This window comes from Scyliorhinus canicula, chromosome 2 (assembly GCF_902713615.1).
Source record: "Scyliorhinus canicula chromosome 2, sScyCan1.1, whole genome shotgun sequence".
NCBI lineage: Eukaryota > Metazoa > Chordata > Chondrichthyes > Carcharhiniformes > Scyliorhinidae > Scyliorhinus > Scyliorhinus canicula.
In genome coordinates, this window is record NC_052147.1 from 161,559,244 (window position 1) to 161,578,031 (window position 18,788).

The following is an 18,788-nucleotide window of genomic DNA, read 5'->3' on the forward strand; positions in this document are numbered from 1 at the left end:
TAAGGGCATTAAAATGGTCATTGGATAGACATATGGATGATAAGGGAATAGTGTAGAGGGACTTTAGAAGGGTTTCACAGGACGGCGCAACATCGTGGACCGAAGGGCCTGTACTGAGCTGTTCTATGTTCTATGTTCTAATATCTGTCCGAAATGGTTTACCCTGAGTCCTCAGACAGTGACCCCTGGTTCTGGACACACCCATCATTGGTAACATCTTTCCTGCATCTATGCTGTCTGGTCCTGTTAAAATTTTATAAGTCTCCATGAGATTCCCCCCTCATTCTTCTGAACTCCAGCGAGAACAATCCCAACCTAGTCAATCTCTCCTGATATGACAGGCCCGCCATTCCTGAAATCAGTCTGGTAAACCTTCGCTGCACTCCATCGAGAGCAAGAACATCCTTCCTCAGTGAAGGAAACCAAAACTGCACACGACACTCCAGGTGTGGCCTCACCAATGCCCGATATCATGGCAGCAGCAGATCCCTGCTTCTGTACTCGAAACCACTCGCAATGAAGGCCAACATTCCATTAGCTTTCTTTACCACCTGTTGCATCTGCATGCTTACCTTCAGCGACTGGTACATACGGGTATATACCTTGTGTACTGGTGAGAAGAATGAGAAATCCTTCTCACCTGGGTGCAAGAACCGCCATGGATCCACTGCCCCCATCTGTTCCATGAACGTTCCCAGTTCCCTAGCCATGCCTGTCTTTTTCCCCATTCTGGGGTTTGATCGGTCCGTCAGTGGGTTCTGTACACAGTTAAAGCCCCCTCCCCCCACCCACCCACACCCACATGATCAGTCAGTGTGTGTTGCTATCGGGGATATCCGCCATGGTCTTCTTTATGAAATCTGTATTTCCCCAATTGGGAGCGTACACGTTTACCAGGACTCCCGGTGCCCCGTCCAGGGCCCTGCTGACCATGACGTACCAGCCTCCTAGGTCCGTAACCTACCTTGTCACCGTAAACACCGTCCTCTTGCTAATCAAGATAAATCCCCACCAGCCCTCGTCCCTTAACATGAATGGTATGTTTGTCCCACCCAACTCTTCCTTACCCACAGCCCGTCCTCCTCCCTCAGGTGCATCTCTTGGAGGAAGACTCTGTCGGCTTTCAAACTTTTCAAATGGATGAAGGCTCTGAATTTTTTCACTGGGCCGATAGGTCCCCTGACGTTCCAGACAATTATTCTGATGGGGGGTTTCTGTCCTCCCCTTCCTGCGGGATCAACCATTGTTATCTGGCAGACGTTCTCCTGCGCTCTGGTGTACCCCTTTGTTAGGGGGCTATCTAAAGTGGCCATGGTAACCATTCTCACCATTAGGCCGGGCCCCGTGCTCCGAGGTTTCCCTTTATCCAGGGAACATCCAACATGGCTGCCAACTGTGTGTACACCATGTGGGTGTGCCCCTGCCCTCCAAGGTTTCCCTTTGCCCAGGAACCATCCAAAGCGGCGGCTTGCAGTGCCACCTTGTTCCCTCAACCTGCACTTTACCTGCTGAAGTCAATCTGAAACTCATCCTTTTCCCATCCTTGTTGTCCCCCTTCCCCCCCCCCCCCGTCCTACTTCCAACAATGCCCCCCCCCCCCATGTCCCTCCTCCATATCTCCCCCTTTACATTCCCTATCCCTGCCCCTGTGATTCCTCCCCCCGCCCCCACATCAGCTCTCTCTCCCTCCCTGCCGCGGCCCCTTTGCTTTCATACTTCCTAGTGTTAGCTTTCCTCACTAATGTGGTGGTCCCTCCTCCCAGGGCTGATCTTACCACTGTCCTACACATGCTAGATAGCTGTTCCCTATGTCTCCTCTTCTCCCTCTCCTGCGTTCCGCTGCCCTCCACCTTCCCTGTGATTTGACGTTTTTGCTCAAAGCGAGGTAGTCCTGCCCCGCACAAACATTGTACAAGTTCTTTCTCTTTTCTCTTTTCCTTCTCTGCTTCATCCTCAATGCTGCCTTGTCTGCCCCTTGTCCAGGCCTTTCATCTGCACAAACTTGTCTGCTTTTACTGGGGTGTTAAAATAACGTTCCTTGTTTTGGAATGTAACCCCGAGCCTGGCATTCCAAATTGTACTCCAGTTTTGTACAGGGCAGATTTTGCCTGGTTGAACTCGGCCCTGCACTTTGCCAGATCTACTCCGATATCCTGATAGACCTGGACACTAAGTCCTTTCCAGCTGCTTGCCTTTGTCAGCCTTGCCCACCTCATATCCCTTGTCTCCCTCTCTGAAGAAATACCCTGTGGATCATCAGTGTCAAAACGAAGGAAGCAATCATCTTATTGACTCTGAACAAAAATGATTTGGGGAAAACAAGGGGAAGTGACTGAAAAATAAATGAAAACCTTGGAAGGACATTCATTTTGATCCACCCCAACTCACCAGCCCAGCATAATATGGTTTATGAGGCAAAGCCAATCGAAAATGAAATGAAAATCGCTTATTGTCACGAGTAGGCTTCAATGAAGTTACTGTGAAAAGCCCCTAGTCGCCACATTCCGGCAATCATGGGCTTACCAGATTTCCAGATAATAGCAAGGTGAAATGGCAACATCCCCATGTTGGCTCCCCTCCCTTTGCGGGGAGGGGTGGGGGGGGGGGGGGTGGCAGAGACACACACACACCCTCTGCTCTTTCCCTTCCCTGTTTATCCGCCTCCACTCAGTGGAAGATCTTAACGCTACAGCCAGTGGTTTGATTGCCAAGGCGAACAGAAGCAGAGACAATGGACAACCCTGCCTTGTCTCCCTACCCCGTTGAAAATAATCCAAACTCAAGTAATTTGGGTGAACACTAGCAGTGGGAGCCCTGGAACAAAGGAATCCAAGATATAAACTTTGGCCCGAAACCAAACACTCCAAGATCCCAAATAGCTATCTCCACTTGACCCGATCAAACGCTTTTTCCATATCCTTTGAGACAATCACCTCTGGCTGGGGCACTGAAGAGGGGGAGTGGACGACGTTCAATAATCGACATATATTGGGCAACAGTTGTCTGCCCTTGACAAAACTGATTCACTGAGATCACCCCTGGAAGGGAGGACTTCAACTGCATTGCCACCAATTTAGCCAACAGCTTAGCATCAGCATTCAATAACGAAATAGGTCAACACAAACCACATTCTGCAAGGTCTTTGTCCTTTGTCAAAATCAGGGAAATTGAGGTCTCCGCCCATGTATTCAGCAACACCCGCAGGACAAGGATTCATTAAATATATCCAATATCAGTGAGGTAAATTGCCCCCCAAATTTCTTAAAGAATTTGATGGGAAACCCAGTTGGACCTGGAGCTTTGCCTGACTGCATTCATTGAACCAATATACTTCATAACCGCCTCGAGGCCCAACAGCGACTCCGAAGCTGCCCATCGTCCCTTTTCACCACCAGGAAGGACAACCCATCCAAAAACTGCATCATGGCCGACCTTTCCTCCAGGGGTCTTGATATTTCAAGACTAAAGCAAAAGTTTCAAACACCGCAATTGCCTTCAATGGGGCAGAAACAAACCTGCCACCCGAGTCCCTTACCTGCATAATCTCACAGGAGGTAGACTGCTAAAAGCAACTGGCTTTCTCTCCGTGCTCATAAAATGTCCCCCTCAAGGATTCCAACTGGCTCACTGCATTACTGTTGAGAGCAGTTCAAATTGCTTCTGTAGCTTTTTCCTCCTCGCCAACAACTCTGGTGTAGGGGCAAGCAAGATGGAATCCACCAGCCTCTGTCATTCCACCCTCTCATTCTTGTGACTTGTAGGAGATTATACCCCCCATAATGATCACCTCAAATGCCTCCCACATGTAGAAGGAGAGATAGATTCACTTTTATTAAACGTGGTGTGCTCCCCAATGGAAGAAGTTATAAGCTCACAAAACCATGTCCAATCTCCAAGGCGGGCACTGAGAAGGACCCGGTTCAACTCCACATCCAGAAATTGTAGATCATGATCTGAGATAACAATGGCCGAGTACCACACCTTTATCACCCCAGGAAGGAGAGACCTCCCCACCACAAAAAAGTAAATCCAATAATACACCTGATGGACATGGGAGAAGAACGAAAAGTTCTTATCACTCGGATGCAAAAAGGACACAGGCTAGCCTCCCTCAACCTCCCCCCCCCCCTCCCCACTTCATCTGCTCCCCCCTCACCTCATCTGCTCCCCCACTTATTTGCGGGGGGGAGCAGATGGGGGGGAGGGGGGGGGGCTATTCCGTGTCTCCATGAAAAACAATGAAACATTTGCCACTCCTGATGGAACCCGAGACTTGGGTTTATATCAGTCCAATCGGATTTAAAACACAATTTATGCCCCGCCCCATCCCCAAAATTAGCTGATGTGAGTCCCAGTCAGGAATAGAAGCCAGTAGCTTGCTAATAAAAGCCGTGTCATCCCAATTAGGAGCATACACATTAACTAGGACCACCAAGGTTCCCACCAAAGACCCACTGACAATCATGTGTCTCCCATTCAGTCCGTCACAATCTTGGCAGCAACAAATAAACCCTTTTATCAATCAGCACTGCAACCCCCTGGGCCCTACCGTTAAAACCCGAGTGAAATACCTGTCCCAACCAACCCTTCCGCAACCGTGTCTGGTTCCTGATCCGCAAATGGTTCTCCTGCAGAAACACCACATCAGCATTCAAATGAGCAAAAATCCTCAACCTTTTTACTGGGCCGGTCAACTCTCTCACTTTCCAGTGACAGCCGAATTGGGGGCCTTCCATTCCCTCCTTACCAGATTCAGCCATTTCCACCAAGAGATATTCTGACAACACCTTATGAAGTTCAAGCATCAAACCCACCCTAGGTGGCTGGCAACCCCATCTCCCCATCAAGAAAGAACAAGCTATTGTCACCGCCAGAAATCCCTCCCTACCCCCAACCCTCCATCCCCCACCTCCCTTCTCCCAACAGCACCACACCCAATGACCAAACAGTCAAAAGGCAGGCAAAGACCCCGACCCCCGACTACAACTACCCCAGCCTAAAAAAAAAACAAAAAACCTTCATCTTAAACCTTTATCTAAACCTACACTAAAATAATGAGCTGCAGGTACCCACACCACTATGCTCCCATTAGCTCACTTTGTCAGCTAGCAGGGCAGTCCCTGCCTGGAATAAAGATAAATAAAACTCCTTAACAACCAGCCCCCACATCCAACTTCAATAAACATCGAAAAAGTAACATACCCATGCTGCAAGAAACCCGAACAAGTCCGCGAACACGTCCTCACCAATGACAAGACTCCAAACAATTAACAGTTAACTCGCCCTGAGCCCATCCTTTTCACAAAAGCATTAGCCTCCTCCGCTGCATCAAAATTATAGTCTTTTGAGTCAAACATCACTCAGAGGTAAGTAGGGTACACCACTCCAAACCACACCACACTTTTATATAATGCAACATTGACCTTGTTAAATGCTGCCCGTCCTTCAGCCAATTCTGCTCCCCCATCTTGATATAGCCTGATGGTGTGGCCCTCCATTTTTAATCCTGATGATCCTTTGCCCACTTCAGGATTTGTTCCTTCTCCTTTCAGATGTGGAACCTGACATTGATTGCATGTGGTGGTGTACCTTTAAAACCTCTGGTACACTCGACCAATTTACTCACTGAAAAGTTTTACCCAAGTGCCCTTATTTACGAGATGAACAAAGGACAAAACAGGTTCATAGTTTAACGCAATTTTATTCACAATTCTATTACTCAAGAAAATATGACTCAGACTCACACCTGAGCTTTGGGTTTTACCCGCACTTAGTAAAGGAAGCTGGCAGGCTACGATCACTCGATGTTGATGTCTTCTCTAGGTTCGAAACCCAGAGTCCTTTCTTCTTGCGATGGCTGTGCCTGGCGAACTCCGGGTTACCGCTCAAGATCTGTTTGAAGTTCCTTTCTTTATACTGGGAAGCTAAGATTGAATCATAGGTATACACCCACCACTGGCCATTGTCCGAGCCAGACCCAACTCCTGTTTATCCATGGCGATTCAATCAAGACCCATTGTCCTCTGAAACTCACCTTGTCTGACCAGCCATCAGCTCATTAAGGAGACTGATGGCTTCTTTTGTCTGTTCTTCGTCCTGCTCCTGCTGTGTCTGGAAGTTTGTTACATATTCATAGTTTTTGGAGTGGGTATTCACAAAGTCCATACAGCAATAACAGTTTATGCCTTGACTTGAATGCTTTTGTAGATGGCCAGTATCGATTCCAGCCAGGGCCTCATGTGACAGTTTCTCTTCCTGGCCTTTGTGTATCTTCTCAGCCTGTTTCCAGTACTACAGTGGTTTGCCTGAACAGAGCTTCTGGCTGAGTGACTGGCGGGCCCAATCCAATTTGGGAAGGGACAATGATTCACCCTCCCCAGCGATCTTCAAAACATCTATGGCATCTACTCAATCGGATTTGAGCCCTCTACTCCCTCCAGCAACCCCATGATTCTAAGGTTCTGCCTCCTGGAGAGATTCACAAAATTGTCCACCTTGGCACGCAGTTGTTTTATTATCAACGGCCAACACTGCCATCTTAGCCTCCAATGAGACAATATGGTCAGTCAGTTCAAAGGAGCCATCACCACACCCTGTAGCACTCCGCCATCCACCCATACTGTTTCATCCACCTTCGCCAGCACCGATTGAATGGGAGTTGGCAGGATAGCCGACCATTTAATCTTAAATTCCACTCCCAAGATGCCTGTAAGCATGTTGATCGTCAACAAAGTGACCTGAGTCAAGACTGCGGCCTTCACCATTTTCTTCTTGACTGACGAGCCTCGAGAGCTTCCAAATTGGACGACGATTCTTTATTTGCTGGCTTCTTGGACATTTTGGGCGCGATTCTCCGCTCCCCACGCCGGGTGGGAGAATCGCGGGAGGGCTGCTCTGGCCGGACGCCATGAAAAACGGCGAGTGTCGATTCTCCGGCCCAAATGGGCCAAGCGGCCTGCCGTTCACGACCTGTTCACGCCGGCAGCAACCACACCTGGTCGCAGCCGGCGTGAACATCGCGCAAAAGGTGAGTTTGGGGCCTGTGGGGGGCGGTAAGGTGATTCAGCATCACGGCGGTGCTCGGGAGGGGACTGGCACGCGATCGGTGACCACCAATCATCAGGCTGGCGTCTCCAAGAGACGCACTCTTTCCCCTCCGCTGCCACACAAGATCAAGTCACCACGTCTTGCGGGGTAGCGGAGGGGAAGAGAGCAACCGCGCATGTGCGGGTTGGAGCCGGCCAACCTGCTCATGTGCGGCTGACATCACTAAGGCGGCGCCGCTGTGTCATTATTGGCGCGCCGCCTTGACTCCAGCGTCAAGGCCCAGCGGCCGAGCTTCATGAAACGCCGCTCCTAGCCAGGGCCGGCTCAAGGCACCGGCAACTCGGGCGACTGCCCGGGGCGCCATGTGCTCGGGGGCGCCAGAGACTCGGGTCCCGCGCATGCGCAGTTGGGCCGGTGCCAACCAGCGCATGCGCGGTGGCCGCCCGCCCCCAGGGTGGCCCCCCGGCTCGGTCCGCCCCCCCGCTCAGTCCCCCCCCGCCCCGCCCTCGGGTCCGCCCCCCCGCCCCGCCCTCGGGTCCCCGCCCCGCCCTCGGGTCCGCCCCCCCGCGTCCGCCCCCTTCTCGGGTCCGCCCCCCCGCCCCGCCCTCGGGTCCGCCCCCCCTTCAGGTCCGCCCCCCGCGTCCGCCCCCCCCCTCGGGTCCGCCCCCCCGCGCCCTCGGGTCCGCCCCCCCTTCGGGTCTGCCCCCCCTCGGCCTCGCCCCCCCGCCCCTCCTCGGCCTCGCCCCCCCCGCCCCTCCTCGGCCTCGCCCCCACCCCCCTCCTCGGCCTCGCACCCCCCCCCCCCTCGGCCTCGCACTCCCCTCCCCGGCCCCGCCCCTGCCCCCTCGCCCCCCCCCTCGGCCCCCCCCTCGCCCCCGCCCCCCCCCTCGCCCCCCCCTCACCCCCCTGCCCCCCTCCCCCCCTCGCCCCCCCCCCCTTGGCCCCCCCCCTCGCCCCCGCCCCCCCCCTCGCTCCCCCCCTCGCCCCCCCCTCGCCCCCCCCTCGCCCCCCTGCCCCCCTCCCCCCCCCCCTCGCCCCCCCCTCGGCCCCGCCCCCCCTCGGCCCCGCCCCCTCCCCCCCCAAGGGCGCCGAAGTTCAGCTTGCCCGGGGCGCCAGCAACCCTAGAGCCGGCGCTGCTCCTAGTCCCCCGGCGGGGGGAGAATAGGGGGCGAGGAGCGGCCTCCGACAACGTCGTGAAACACTCCGGGTTTCACGACGGCGTCTGCCGTTGCGGAGAATTCCGCCCAGAGTTTCTGGACATTTTAGTCGTGTAGAACCCTTATCTCATTGAAATATTCAAGTGCCACTCTAAACACCGCCCCCCAGAACATAGGCAAAAAGAGCCAGAAACCAAGTACCCTGGCAGGGACTACCTCATGTGTGACTGCTCACGACATGCCACCACCAGAAGTCCCTCCATTGTCCTATCACCTAACCTGATCATATCTCTTTTCAGCCTCCCTCTACGCTCCCTACAGCTTACTTTTCGACCCAGTTTTGTATCATCAGCAAACTTAGAAACATCATTCCCTATCACTTCATCTCAGTCATCTAAAAATGCATTGTCTCTGATGCTATGCATAAGCAATCATGTACATAATATTGTATACGACCTCTGACCAGCAGGTGGCAGTGTAAACCCACCATGTGGCTCTGCCTCGGGAGTTGGAAGAAAATTGTGTTGGTGGATAGACGTATTTTGCAATAGCTCAAGAATAATTAGTTAGTCTTAGTAGTTTGTAATATATTTCTTCTAGTTATCTTCACCACACATTTATTTTATCATACATTATTTTAACTAGTCAAGAACTCGATGTTCTTCTGTGCATCGTTCACACTGGCCTAGCAGAAGAACATGACATTGCCAACCTCCAAGACTCACTGTTGGTATCAAATCTGCAAAGGGTTATTTACAAAGTTATGAAGAGGACTGCTGGCTTTGTTTGATTACTTTATGGGATTGAAGTATGTTTTTTCTTTGAAGTGGTCTTTCAGTATCTGCTTTTTCACTTGAACATGATTAAAAGTTATTAAACGGGATTCTCCGTTGGCTGACGCCGAAATCGAGAAACGCGATTGGGCAGAGAATAAGTTCTGATGCCGAAATCGCGCGGGCGCCGATTTGAAGCCAAATCGCAATTCTCTGTCAATTCTCTGTCACCTCGACAGCGGCATCAATGCATTCTGGAACGTATGTACAGCAAACACTGTCTACATGTTAGAGCAGGCCTGACCCGGTATTCTCCAGGGCCTCCGTGATTCTCTGCCTCCCAATTCAATAAAAATCTGTAATTAAAACCTAATGAAGACCATGAAACCGATTGTCGATTGTTGTCAAAACCCATCTGGTTCACTAATGTCCTTTAGGGAAGGAAATCTGTTGTCCTTACTCGGTCTGGCCTACATGTGCCTCCAGGTCCACAGAAATGTGGTTGACTCTTAAACGCCCTCAGGCAACAAATGCTGGCCCAGCTAGCGATGCCCACATCCCATGAACTAATAAAAAAAAGACTGCGGCTGGACAGAGAGACAGTGCGACATATCTGCCAGATGATGGCACAACTGGCACCGTGTGCGGGGATATGGGGGAGGACACCCGCTCCCAGTGTAACGAAAAGGGTTTCCTTTACTCCACAACAGGCTGGTATTGGCTGTCACAGATAACTATGGGTGTCTCTCTCCAGCAGGTGTTAAAACCATGACCCGGAAGTGTCGCACTGGGACAGCTTCGCAAGAGAGAGGAGACAAGTCTCACTGTTTATATCTAACCAGTGAGGTTGTCCTTATGCCACACCAGTTACCTTGACTGCCACCTACGCCTGTGTGAGTCTCTCTCCTGTGATGGTGAAATGTCACCCGGAAGTGCCCCACTAGTCCAACTCCACAAGAGAGAGAAAGAGGGACCACTGTTTATCCCTAACCAGTAGCCTCCCTTGAGTGAGCGTGTTTGAAGCGCTCAGATTGCCTTTTCTGGTCCTTGACTACGGGATTATGTCTTGGTAATTATTGTGACTTTACCAGAGCGGACAGTGAAAGGAAGGTGAAACCACAATAATGGTAGTTTAAAAAAAATTGATTTATTCAAGAAAAATTAAGTATTCTGCAACTCAGATTACCCCACACACACAAACACCGATTATGAAACACTATGTGTAAAACAAGAGACTAAACGGCACATCGAAAATTCTTACAGCTGACACAGATTTACATTAGCGATGCAAACACAGATACACAGATATATTCACTCACCCACCCCAAACCTCAACAAGCTATTGGGAGTTTTCTGTGAGCTGGAGCAATATTCTCACCACTCCAGGGACAGGATAGTTAAATAAACGTTGCCACAGATTTCTTTAGATCTTCCTCCAAGCTGGCAGGCCCTTGCGGCTGTTGTTCCTCCGGTTCTCGTGGTCTGTTTTCAGCAAGGCGAAGCTTGTGTCAGGCAAGAGAGTAGAGTTCCTCCAACAGTTCCTCAGACTTGACTTTTTAAGGGCAAAACCCTGAATGGGTCAAATACTGACCCTCCCACAGGTGAGTTCCAGGACAAAGGAAGCCTTTATAATTGTTGACAGGATGGAAGTGATCAAGTTCCCCAATTAAAAGGAGTCATAATGTAATTTGATTTTAATCAGTGCCCTTACAAAAGCTTGCAATGTCTCTTGTTTCTGCTGGTCCCTTGACCATGGTCACTGGAGACAACTTTAATCGTTATCTCATTAAGGTATTGTGCTTCCGTCTGGCCAAGGCAACAAATGATTTGCATTTAAACTACCCCTGGTCTCTTGACAATGGTCGCTGGAGATGACTTTAATTGTTATCCCATTAAGGTATTGTGAGTCTTTCTGGCCAGGGCCGCAAGTGGTTTGCATTTCAACTGCCCCTCTTTGAATCAGATTGGGCTGTTTCATGACTCCTGGCCTGTTTGTCTTGATTCAGTTGTCTGTCTGCAGACATGGTTTGTACAGCAATCTGTCCATTTAAAATGGAATGTCCTGTTCCAACATGTCCAGTTCATTTTGGTCCTTTGATGAGTTTGCTACAACTTACACCAGTGACTGTCAAGGTGACGGTCGCCCTGAACTTTTACGCGACGAGGTCCTTCCAGGCGCTGAGTGGGGACCTTGCCGGGATCTCAAACACCTCGGTGCACAGGTGCATCTGCGCCTTCACGGTGGACCTATATGCCCAGGCAGATCAATACATCGATTTCAATGTGGACCGAGCCCACCAAGATGCCCGCAGCGGGGTTCGCCACCATTGCCGATGTGCCCTGGGTCCAGGGGGTGATCAAAGGGATGCATGTACCCCTATGAGCACCTGCAGATGACAGGACAATCTACACCAAGCGAAAGAGGTTCCACTCGATGAACGTGCAGCTGGTATGTGACCATCAGCTGCTCATCATGCATATCTGCGCCCGATACCTGGGCAGTCTGCATGACAGCCTGCTCTGCGATGAGCTCTGGTGCTCTGCATCATTTGACAACATCTGACTCCTGCCCACCGTCCACCTGGGTGATCACTGCATATGTGCAGGCCATTCTATCACATAGTCGCATTGAATCCCTGCGGTGACGGTGATGGGGACGGTGGGGGGGTGCGGTGTGAGACAAGGGTGGGAAACCCATTCCACCCCCACACCGCACCCCTTCTGTGGCCAGCCCAGACAAGCCCAGCCCTCACACTCATCTGACGGAGCACCGAGGCAGGTTGTAACAATGTTAACAAGTGTTTAATGTGACAGCGTACATACATGTTTGTGCCCTAGCCCCTATAACTATACTGTGCCCGGAAACCAAGCCAACTTAACTGGTGTCTAACTTTCTGGCCTTATGTGCCCTTAAGCTACGTTTTAGTGGATCCCCAGGCAGTAAATCAGGAGAGGAGACTGTCTGCTGTGGCGGGCATCTTCTGGGGCAACCACACCTCGATGGGCCGAGCTGCTGCTCGGCTGTCCCACGTGGCGTGGTGCCGTCCTGTTCACCCGCAGCCCACCAGATAAGCCAGGGACAAGAGGGGGAAGTCACTGGCACAGGTCCCATCACTTCCTTCTCCCTCGGGGTGCCCAGTGAGACGGGGCTGCAAGCGGAACTATCCCTGATGCTCTTCTGCCACCTGGCGCTGCCAATCCTGGAGGCCCGCTCTGGTTTCGACCAGGGTCTGCATGTTCGTGGCCATGGAGCACAGGGAGTGAACCATCGCAGTCTGGGACTGTGCCACATTACCCATTGACTGTGCCACCACATTCTGGGTCTTTATTGTGGATGTAACAGTTATGGTGGACTTTATTATAACCACCCGCCAAAAAAGGGTTCACATCAAGTCGCAGGTTAAACAGGAATTTTATTGAAGTTGTTACAGAGACTTTCGGACCAGCTACTCCTCCGGGAGAGTAGCGGCTGTGTGTGAGCCGGGTGGCCAGCTTTACACTGCAAGTGCTCGGAAACCCCGCCGCTTTCAGCACCGGAGCGCGTATTCTCCGAGGGCTTCTGTGAAAAGCGGATCCAGAACTCGGTAGGTTTCTGTCAGTCCCACGATATGACATGCTTCCTCCCCAAAGTCCAAAAATCCCTTCATGAACCGTTGACTAGAGGGAGGAGGAGTGATTGAGGAAGTAGAGGGTGATGAACATTCTTCAGTGCGAGAGAAAGCTGTGAAGATCTGGGCCAGGATCCCCTGGCGGGGTGTACCGCCATTGGAACGCAGTGTCAGGACAGAGTGGGCCAGAGCCTGCACCTCCGCCTCCCCCACTGATGTCCCAGGGGATTCGGACACCATCTCGGAATCCTGCCAGAACCCGGCCAAGCTAGTCTATTACAGCATAGCTTGTCTCCTGGGGCAAATTGATGAGCCAGACAACGTGGGGCAGGGGCACGCTCCTGCTGATCATGGCTGAACGCAGTGCTCTCCTCTAACACAGCTCCCTCCTCTAACACAGCACCCTCCTCTAACACAGTGATGCGAACATCAATTCATGCGGAACAGAGAGTAGATGTAAACTGTGGCTTTAATCGACTAGAACAGTGCCTGCCTGCGACTGCTCTGCTAGTGAGAACTGCCTACATGGCAGCTGATCTTTATACCGCCTCTCAAGGGGCGGAGCCCACAAGGGCACCAACATGATACATTCTATGTAATATCGTACAATGGTCCATAGGTGGAGCCCACATGGGCAACAGCTTCATACAGTGAGATACATGGTGAATGGTTAGTACAATAAGTTCACCACATTCACCCCCTGTTTAAAAAATTAAAGTCCGGTGGGGGTGAAGAGTTCACAGGTTCAGCCTGTCCGGCGCCCTGATCGTGTGCTGTGATCGCCAAAACTCTGGTATCGCAGCTGGCCCGGGTGTCGAACTCATCCGTGCGGGCATGGGTAGTGAAGTTGCCGGTGCGGGCACAGTCGTGGACTCCGGGAGTGTGTCTTCTGGAACTTTATTCCTGTGGGTCGGTGAAGGGGGGAGGGGTGAGGGTGCCATGTAGCGGCACTGTCCGGCAAAGATTGGGGGGTAAGTTTGGGTGGCAGTGGTAGTGGAACATGTGGGTGCCAGGTCCCGGAGGGAAACCATATCCTGTCGGCCGTCCGGGTGTTCTATGTATGCGTACTGGGGGCTGGTGTGAAGGGGCTGGACCCTCTCGACCAAGGGGTCGGACTTATGGCTCCGAACGTGCTTGTGGAGTAGGACGGGCATCTGTGTCTTCAGCCAGGGCGGAAGCGAGACGCGGGAGGTGGATTTCCTGGGGAAAACAAATGGGCGGTCAGGAGGGGTCTCTTTTGTGGCCGTGCAGAGGAGGGACCTAATGGAGTGGAGTGCGTCGGGGAGGACCTCCTGCTAGTGGGAAACTGGGAGATTCCGAGACCGCAGGGCCAGGAGGACGGCCTTCCAGACCGTTGCGTTCTCCTTCTCCACGTGCCCATTTCCCCGGGGGTTATAACTGGTAGTCCTGATCGAGGCGATGCCCTTACCGAACAGGTACTGACGCAGTTCGTCGCTCATAAACGAGGAGCCCAGGTCACTGTGGATGCAAGTGGTGAAACTGAACAAGATGAAGACACTATGTAGGGCCTTAATGACGGTGGCTGCGGTCATGTCGGGGCAGAGGATTACGAAGGGGAAGCGGGAGAACTCGTCAGCGACGTTGAGGAAATACGTGTTGCGGTTGGTAGAGGGGAGGGGCCCTTTGAAGTCGATACTGAGGCGCTCAAAGGGCCGGGATGCCTTCACCAGGTGGGCTTTATCCGGTTGACAGAAGTGCGGCTTGTACTCTGCGCAGATTTGGCAGTCCCTGGTCATGGCCCTGACTTCCTCAGTGGAGTTGGGCAGGTTACGGGCCTTGATGTAGTTGAGAAGCCGGGTGACCCCCCGGGTGGCAGAGGTCATCGTGGATGGCCTGGAGTTGGTCATCTGGTGCACATGCCGCGGGACAGTGCATCTGGAGGTTAGTTGAGCTTCCCAGGACGATGCACTGGGAATTGTAATTATAGGTGGAGAGTTCGATCCTCCACCTCAAGATCTTATCATTCTTGATTTTGCCCCACTGTGTAATATCATACATGAAGGCTACCGACCGTTGGTCGGTGATGAGGGTAAACCTCCTACTAGCGAGGTAGTGTCTCCAGTGCCGTACAGCTTACACGATTGCTTGGGCTTCTTTTTCGATCGAGGAGTGTCGAATTTCGGAGGCGTTGAAGGTACGGGAGAAAAATGCCACGGGCCTGCCTGCATGGTTAAGGGTGGCGGCGAGGGCGACTTCTGACGCGTCGCTCTCCACCTGGAAGGGGACGGTCTCGTCCACCGTACGCATCATGGCTTTGGCAATATCTGCCTTGATGCAGCTGAAGGCCTGGAGGGCCTCGGCCGCCAGTGGGAAGATGGTGGCCTTGATCAGTGGGCGGGCTTTTTCCGCATAGTTGGGGACCCACTGAGCGGAATAGGAAAAGAACCCGAGGCACCTTTTCAGGGCCTTGGGGCAGTGGGGGAGGGGGAGTTGCAGGAGGGGGCGCATACGGTCGGGGTCGATTCCTTGAACTCCGTTTTCCACGACATAGCTGAGGATGGCTAGTCTGGTTGTACGGAAAACACATTTCGCCTTGTTATAAGTGAGGTTGAGGGTTTGGGCGGTTTGGAGAAATCTCTGGAGGTTGGCGTTGTGGTCCTGCTGGTCGTGGCTGCAGATGGTGATGTTGTCCAAGTACGGAAATGTGGCCCCCAGCCCGTACTGGTCCACCATTCGGTCCATCGTTCTTTGGAAGACTGAGACCCCGTTTGTGACGCCAAAGGGGACCCAGAGGAAGTGGAAAAGGCGGCCGTCTGCCTCAAAATGCGTGTAGTGGTGGTCCTCCGGGCGGATTGGGAGCTGGTGGTACGCAGACTTCAGATCCACCGTGGAGAACACCCGGTAACGTGCAATCTGGTTAACCATGTCTGCGATCCGGGGAAGGGCGTACGCATCGAGATGCGTGTACCGCTTTATGATCTGGCTGTAATCTGCAACCATCCAGTTCTTTTCCCCAGTCCTGACGACCACCATCTGGGCTCTCCAGGGGCTATTGCTGGCCTCGATGATCCCCTCCCGCCAGAGTCGCTGGACCTCGGACCTGATAAAAGTCCTGTCCTGAACGCTATACCGCCTGCTTCTGGTGGTGACTGGCTTACGGTCGGCGGTGAGGTTTGCGAAGAGCGGGGGAGGGTCGACCTTCTGGGTCGCGAGGCTACATACGGTGAGTGGGGGTAGGGGCCCGCCAAACTTCAGGGTTGGGCTCCTGAGGTTGTACTGGAAGTCCAGTCCCAACAGGAGACGAGTGCAGAGATCGGGAAGGACACATAATTAAAAATTGGTGTACTCGGCAGCCTGTATTGCAAGGTTTGCGGCAGTGTACACCAAGTGAGATCTGGAAGCGAGGGAGATGTTTTGAGGTGCAGGGAAGATTGGGAGTGAGCAGCGCCTTACCATGTATGGGTGAATGAAGCTCTCCGTGCTCCCGGAGTCGAACAGGCAAAGCATTATGTCCATTGACCTGGACGGTCATCATGGAGCACCGGCGGTGTTTTGGTCGCGACTGGTCAAGGGTGACTGCGCCGAGTTGCGGGTAGCCGGCGTAGTCGGAGGTGATGGGGTGGTGTCAAAAAGGCTGCCCCCATCGGTTACACATGTTGGGCAGCGAGGAAAATGGCGGCCCCCATGAGGCGCACAGGGCGTGCCGCGTGGGGGACGGTGGCCAAGATGGCGACCCCCGTGAGTCGCACATGTTTTGTGGGCTTGAAGATGGCTGCCTCCACGTCCGGAGGGGGTGGAGCCAGTGGGCATGCAGCCACACTGTGGGGTCTGCCGGCCTGTGATTCTGAGAGTCAGGCCTGCGACTTGGAGGATTTGGGCCTGGCCAGGCAAAATTTGGCAAAGTGTCCCTTTTTGCCGCAGTCGCTGCAGTTCGCGTTCCGGGCCCGGCAGCGCTGCCTGGGGTGGTGCTGGCCGCAGAAATAGCAGGGTACCCCCCCCCCACCCCCTCCCCCTGAGTTGGGTGGGCTGCTGTGCACAATAGGCCTGGGGTGCTCTCTGGTCGGGGTCCACGAGGGGGTCGCATGATCAGACTGAAACGCGTTGAGGCTTTGGAACGCTACTTCTAGGGAGGTGGCTAGTTTTTCCGTCTCTTCCAGGTTGAGGGCACCTTTCTAGAGCAGGCGCTGTCTCACATAGTTGAACCTGACTCCAGCCACGTAGGTGTCCCGGACGGCGAGGTCCATATGTTCACCTGGGCGTGGAGGAGGCTCAGCTTCTGATCGTCGGAGACGGAAGGAGAGGAGGAGGCGGCGAGATAGACCTCAAAACAGCGGAGCCAGTGCAAAGAAATCCCTTTGGCCTCCACAGCCTGTGGGTCGAGTTCCAGTCGGTCAGGTTTGAGGGCCGATTCCATAGTGGTGTTGCAGTCGATTAAATTGATGCGACCATCAATTCACGAGAAAAAGAGAGTAGATATAAACTGTGGCTTTAATCGACTAGAACAGTGCCTGTTTGCGACTGCGCTGCTAGTGAGAGCCGCCTACAGGGCTGCTGCCCTTTATACCACCTCTCAAGGGGCGGAGCCAGGGGCGGAGCCCACAAGGGCATCAACATGATAAATTCTATGTAATATTGTACAATTGTCCATAGGTGGAGCCCACATTGGCAACAGCGTGATACAGTGAGATACATGGTAAATGGTTAATACAATATGTTCACCACATGCGGCGCCCACCTCCAACTCGGCACCCTCCTCCAACATTCATAATTCAAGCATTACGGTGTAAGCATCCCCTCTGGTGTCCTTACCATCCCCGGTCTACGCAGGCAGTGGAGAGGCAGAACCGCATACTGAAGAACAAGCTTGTCAAGTTGTGTGAAGAAACAGGTCTTAAGTAGGCCGAGCCTTAGCCTTGGCTCCCATGACCATGCATTCTTATCCCAACCGTCCCACCTACCTGTCAACTTGTGACATAGTGATTGGATGTCCCATGCGCCTCCCTGCTTCCCCACCCCTCACTGTTAAACAGATGGTCATCCACTCCATGGATGAGGGAATGTTGGGCTATTGCGTAGCTTTGACTAATTCTCTTTAGTTTGCATTCCCAGGTCGCAGAAGAAAACTACCACTGAAGCGTGCCACTAATACCAGCTGGGAGATTTGGTCCTTGTGCAGGTCTCCCGGAGGAATCATTGGCCCTTACCAGGTAGTGATCACCACCCACACTGCCATGAAAGTTGCAGAATGACCTTTGTGGATCCATGCCTCACACGTCAACCGGGCACCGATCACAGACAAAATGTCTGACCCAGAACCTTAACTGGGCCGTCAGGATGTGTTCTAATCCTGACCTTCTCTTGCTTGGCCCTCGTGGGGCATGGACGATAATTCTGCAGTCTAAAGGATGCAGGCCATTGCCTCTCAGGGCAACTGGACCAATGTTGAATGTACTCATTTCCTCACTAACCCTTCCTCCTCAGAGATGAGATTTTTGGCCATCCCCTTAGATTCTGCATGGCCCCAAGGTAGTATGGGGTCCTCATTCACCGTTGTAGCCACCTGGGTTGGCCACTTCCTCACACAAAATGGAATAACGCAAAGGTTACAGGGAAAAATGGACATTGGCAAAGAAACAAGCAGTTTGCAGAATCCCCTGTATTCTAGCTGCTAAAGAAACCAAACAGCATTGTAACTAACGAGCTGCGCATATTAAGTGAGCGATTCACGGTGATTCCCAGGCACAATGGACACAACAGTTAACTGCAATTGAAACATTCTATAGAAGGTCAGGCATTCCAGCGCCAGTGGAGTCTGAAACAAAGGACACAAATAAGGTTGAAGGAACCGGCCAGTGATCGAGGAACAGCCCCTTTATGGGAGAAATTCAAATCAATCGATTGGGAAGAGACCCAATCGATTGGAAGTTTATAGAGGGTCCGGCCAGAAGGACGCGATGCCCCTGGGACCTATAAAAGTCAGGTCTCAGGACTGATTCTTTCTTCTTGACCAGCCGGCCCTTCCAGCAGAACACCTTTGCAGCAGAAGACCTTGAGAAGGAGAGGCCTGGTCAGCAGCTGCCATCAAGTAAGTGTCATACAACGCACGCTACGAGAGTAGACACTCCTGACCCCTTTAGTCCACACCACCTGGAAGCCTGCAGATCCAGGACAAAGCAAGAGGCCATTGTTCCCTGATCCGGCAGTTCCCTTATTCCAGATAAGCATTGGCCTATTAGTGGTAG